The sequence below is a fragment of the Hemitrygon akajei genome, chromosome 3 (genome assembly GCF_048418815.1).
Source record: "Hemitrygon akajei chromosome 3, sHemAka1.3, whole genome shotgun sequence".
NCBI lineage: Eukaryota > Metazoa > Chordata > Chondrichthyes > Myliobatiformes > Dasyatidae > Hemitrygon > Hemitrygon akajei.
In genome coordinates this window covers 121,637,703-121,643,786 of record NC_133126.1, presented here as the reverse complement: position 1 = coordinate 121,643,786, position 6,084 = coordinate 121,637,703, and positions in this window count along the sequence as shown.

Below are 6,084 nucleotides of genomic sequence, written 5' to 3'. Positions count from 1 at the left end.
GGTGTGCAGATTTCAATGTTCACAGCACAATATGGGGGGATCTGATTACAGATTCAAATGGAATGGTAATTGAAGATTTGATGGAAGAAAGGGATTAGGTATGTATGAATGATGTTATGTTTATCCTCGTTCCTCTACCAACAGGAACTGAGTTGGTATTAGATATTACGTTAGTGTCTAATGTCTTGGCTGGCATCAGTAACTGGGGAGTTTGGACTGCTTCAACCGTAGGCAGTGATCACTACTCAGTTTTATGTTCAGTGGGTGAAAGAGTTGAAATAAGACCAGGTGGAGGAGTCCCAAAGTGGGTGTTTGGAAAAGCAGATTGGGGTAAATTCCAGAAGTTAAGTGAAGAAGCATTGAAAAAGATTGACATTTCTGGAGATATAGATGAATTAAACAGTCAGGTGACTTCAGCAATTATTATGGCAGCAGAAGGATCTATACCCAGGAGTAAAAATAGGATGAATAGAAAACTAGTGCCATGGTGGACAGAGGAATGTTGTCAGGCTGTTTTTTTTTTAAATAAAAAAAAACAGAAATAGAGCATTCAGGCGAGTTAAAAGAACCCATAATATGCAGCATTTGATACAATATAAGAAGGCACAGGCAGTGGTGAGAAGAACTATACGTCAAGCTAAAAGGGCAAGTTGGAGGAGTTTTTGCAACAAAATAGGAAGAACAATGCCTGTGGGAGAGGTGTGGGGAATGATTAAGAGGATGGGGGGAGATAGAAGGGATTGGGAGTATCCAGTAATGATATCTGAGGAGGAAACGGCAGTCTCCAGCAGGGATAAGGCTGAGATCATGGCCAAGTCATTTGTAAAGATACATAGTTCAGAAAATTTGTCTGAGGAAGGGAGAAGGGAAAGAACAATGAGAATACCCAGGTGTGTTAAACAGGAGGAAAGAAACAGATGATATAATTGATGATTCATTTACTTTGACAGAAATGGTGAGAGCAATAAAGAGATCGAGACCAACCTCTCCAGGGAAAGATCTAATATGCTACGTCATGCTAAACAATCTAGGAGAAGGAGCACTCTTGAAGTTACTGCATTTTTATAACCGTGTGGGAGGAGGGAAGATTACCAAGTGCATGGAAAGAAGCAGTAGTAATTCCAATAAGGAAACCTGGCAAGGATCCATCAAAACCCACTAGCTACAGGCCAATAGCACTAACATCAAATATATGTAAGGTAATGGAAAGGATGATAACTGAAAGGTTATCATATGATCTTGAGAAGAGAGGAATGCTGGCAAGTTATCAGTGGTTTTAGGAAGGGAAGGAATGCCATGGACTCGGTGATAAGGTTAGAGACTGAAATAAGAAAGGCCCAGGCAAATAAAGAATCAGTAGCTGCAGTGTTTTTTTGACATTGAAAATGCCTATGATGTGGAAGGAAGGATTATTAATTAAACTGCACAAGATGGGGGTTGGGGGGAGAGTTTAATTGGATTAAAGATTTTTTGTTTGGTAGAAAAATTCAAGTTCAGATTGGATCAGAATTATCAAAACAGTACATAGTGGGAAATGGCACACCTCAGGGTAGTGTGATTAGCCCGTTACTTTTCATCATTATGATCAATGATATCTTCACAAAGGTACCAGTGGATATAGGTAGGTCACTGTTTGCGGATGATGGGGCCTTGTGGAAAAGAGGCAGGAACATGGAACATATAATCAGGAAGCTACAAGGAGCAATTGATGAAGTGGTAGAGTGGGGTTATGATTGGGGATGTAGATTTTCAGTGGAAAAAAACTCAAACTATATTTTTCACTAGGAAAAGAATTGAAGTAGGGAAGAAGTTAAGGATGTATGGGATTGAATTAGAAAGGGTTAGATCATTTAAATTTCTGGGAGTTGTATTTGATTCACGATTAACAAGGGCAGACCATATCAGGAAAGTTGAGGAGAAATGTAAAAAAGTAATAAACGTGATGAGATGTTTGACTGGTAGGGAATGGGGAGCAAGTTGTTCAGCATTAAAGAGAATGTATGTGGCTTTAGTAAGATCTGTGTTGGATTATGGAAGTGTAGCATATGGATCAGCAGCTAGGTCTCTTATAAGGAAAGTGGATGTGATTCAGGCTCAGGTTTTGAGAGTGTGCAGTGGGGGCTTTTAAAACATCACCAGTATCAGCCCTGCAGGTAGAAATGGGAATAATGCCTTTGGAATTAAGAAGGATGCAATTGATGGCAAACTACTGGGTTAATTTGCAGGGACACAATGATTCTCACCCTGCTAAAGGAGTGTTGCAGGAGTCCTGGGAAAATGGGAGGTTTCAGAGGGAAAACTTTAGTCGGGTAGGGAATTATATTGCTAGATCATGTGGAGTGTTTGATCTAAGGATAAGTCCTTCAGTAGTTTATCTGGTTGCAGCTCCATGGAAGCTGGTATGGCCTGACATAGACTGGCATTTGTTAGAGGTAAAAAGGAAAGGAAAGTGTAAAACTGATTTGGTAAATGCATTTAACTGTCACGTGATGGAAAAGTATAGTAATTATACTCGGGTCTATACAGATGGTGCTAAGGAACCTGAGACAGGAGTGACAGGGTTTGGGGTGGCTATACCAGCAAAAGCAATTGCAATCAGCAGAAGAACATCTGATAAGTTAGCGGTGTATACAGTGGAGATGATGGTTGTGTTGGGTGGAGAAAACTAAACTAGTCAAAGCGTTGATATGCTCAGATTCATCTTCAGTACTAGCAAGTTTAAGGTCTTCTCACTCAAACAGCCGGCAAGATGTACTTCATGAAGTCCTTCAGTCAGTCACGAGAGTTGCAAATCAGGGAGGTCAGGTTAAATTTCTATGGGTTCCAGCTCATGTAGGGGTGCAGGGCAATGAAAGGGTGGATGAGTTGGCAAAGAGGGCAATAAAGAAAGAAAATATAGAAATGCACATTAGTATTAGTAAAGTAGAGGTTAAGTGTGTAATCTGGGAAAAAATTAACCGAATGTGGCAAGAAAGATGGGACAGGGAGGGGAAAGGGAGGCATTTATATCAAATACAAAAAAGTGTTGCAGGTACTAGGGTAGGAAGTAGATACAGAAGAGAGGAAATTGTGTGGACTAGGTTAAGGCTGGGGCACTGTGCACTAAACCAAACACTGAAATTGATAGGGAAACACCAGACAGGATTGTGTGCGGAATGTCAGAAAGAGGAGTCAGTAGAACATGTAGTTCTGAGTTGCAGGTAGTATGGGATGCAGAGAGAGATGATGCAAATTAATCTAAGGGAATTGGGGGTGCAGGAATTCACATTAAAAGGGTTACTGGGCATGAGTGAGAGAACACAGGTCAGGGCGTTTTTAGCTTTCTTAAGGGGTATAGGGTTTTTATAGGATATGATGGACAAACAGAAATGGGGTACTAGGATGGGGAGGATAAAGTGTAGGTTGGGGTATGTGTATGTGCAATTGGGTGAAGGGATTTAGAATGTGAGTCCATCGCATACTCCAGAACAGAAGGAGGCGGTAATGCACCATTAAGCTGGATGCTAACCGCTGTAAAATGAGAGAGTGAGATATTTGTGTTCTGTATCCTGTCCTACCCTGGTTGCTGGACTGTTCTGTATATGCTCTATCCGGTTGGTCTTGTTCCCCTGCTTCTATTCTGTTCAGCCTTATTCACCTTGCTTGTGCTGCCACACTGTCAGTGCCTTTCCCAATTTACCAATGTACCCGGTGGATCACTAGTTTTGCTGCTTACCCTGGACCTAGCTTCCTACCTGTTGCCTCTGTCGGGTGGATCTGGCTGGACTGCCGCTGCCCGGCGGGGGTTCTGCCCCTTCCACCTATTGCTCCCTAAGTGTTGTGTCCTGCACCTGCCCAGGTGTCCGCGATTGGCCCAGACCTCCGGGTTTTCCGCTTGGGAGGTGGCCCTGCCTGGGATCCCTGTGGCCTGCCCTAGGGACTCCTACCCTTTCCTCCTCTCTTTGCCCAAGGGTTGTGCCCCTCACCTGCCCAGGTGTCTGTGACTGGCCCAGGCCTCTGTTTTCCGCCTGGGAGGCGGCCCTGCCTGGGATCCCTGTGGCCCGCCATGAGGAATCTGCCTGCCTGCCCCGTCTGAACTGTGGGATCCTCCCGCCTGCCTGCCTCGTCTGAACTCTTGGATCCAGCCCCGCCTGCATTAACCCTTAAATGCCATGGCATCCCCATCCTGTCCTCCCCCTAGTACTTCAGTGTCTGCGTCCTGTGTTTGGGTCCATCCGGCCCCCGTTCCTGACATCCCGAGGGAAACTGGGTTTCATTACAGTCGCACCAATCAAGAATATTGTAGAAATATAGCAATATAAAACCATAAATAATTAAATAGTAATAAGTAAATTATTTCAAGTGGAAATAAGTCCAGGACCAGCCTATTGGCTCAGGATGTCTGACACTCCGAGGGCGGAGTTGTAAAGTTTGATGGCCACAGGCAGGAATGACTTCCTATGATGCTCAATGTTGCATCTTGGTGGAATGAGTCTCTGGCTGAACGTAATCCTGTGCCTAACCAGTACATTATGTAATGGATGGGAGACATTGTCCAAGATGGCATGCAACTTGGACAGCATCCTCTTTTCAGACACCACCTTCAGAGTGTCCAGTTCCACCCCCACAACATCACTGGCCTTACGAATGAGTTTGTTGGGTTAGTATGGGTTAGTGAATTTCCAGATGACTCCATCAGCTCATTAAGTCTGCACTTCCCTTCACCATTAACCGCCTGACACTTCTTTGTCCATTCTCCTCAATCTATCCAAGGCTTCTGCTTCTTCAACAGCTTCCTGGCACAAACTTGGCAAAAAACCCTTCATTTACTTAATCCAGTTGATCAACACGTTAATTGAAAAGTAGCAGTTCCAAAGCCAACTCTTACATTCAACTGTGTGAATTGATTCATTTTGGAAGGACAAACTTGAAGGCAGAATACAGGATTAATGGCAGGATTCCTAACAGTAAGGATGAACAAAAGGAACTTGGGGCCCATGTCCATAGACCCCTCAAAGTTGCAGCACCAGGTGATAGTGTGATTGAGAAGGCCTATGGTGTGTTGGTCTTCATTATTCAGGGGTTGATTTCGAAAGCCGGGAGGTAATGTTGCAGGTCTATAAAGGCCTATTTTGCTAACACTTGGAGTATTGTGTTCATTCCCATTTGCCTCATTATCAGAAGGATATGAAAGCTTCAGGGATGGTGAAGGGGAGATTTACCACAATGATACCAGGATTGGAAAAGATGTCTTATGAGGACAGGATGAATGAGTTGGAGCTTTTTTATTTGGACAGGTGGAGAATGAGAGGTGACTTGATAGTTGGACAAGATGATAAGTGGTATCAATCAGGTAGACATCCAGAGACTTGTGCTCAGGGTGGACATGGCCAATACAAGGGGCCATGACTTTAACATATTGGGAGGAAAGTATTTGGGGGAAAGTCAAAGGCAGGTTTTCTATATAGAAAGTGGTAGATGCATTGAACACACTGCCAAATGTGGTGGTGGAGGCAGATACGTTGAGGACATTTAAGAGAAACACATGGAGGAAAGAAAAATGAAGGACTATGTGGGAGGGAAGGGTTAAATTGTTCTTTCAGTAGGTTAAATGATTTGAACAACATTAGGGCCAAATGGCCTAAATTGTGCTCTATTGTTTTATTTCTATGTTCTAAATCAACAAGGTAAGATACAATGTGATACCGTGATCCAACCAGGCCTTGAGGAAACATGGAGGTGAACAAGGAAGACAGATATTACTGGAAGATCCACCAGAGGCCACAGGAGATGATCAATTCTTGTATGGCAACTAAATTCTACAATAATGTTAAAAATTAAAGTTAGAAATTACATTAATCAAAAATTAATTGATTTTAACAGATAATCAGATATCCTACAGAAACTCACACTGGTTTTCAAATAGGTCAACAAAATACAGCATAAGTAATCTTTATCAATGTCACTGACTTTCACTGCACTCAGTATCTCTGACCAGATGGTATAGAGAACTTTGAATTGCCTATTATTTTCACACACCACATGCAAACTGTTATTTGGTCAAATGTGGACAATCTGTCAAGTTAATTATGTTGCTCATTGTAC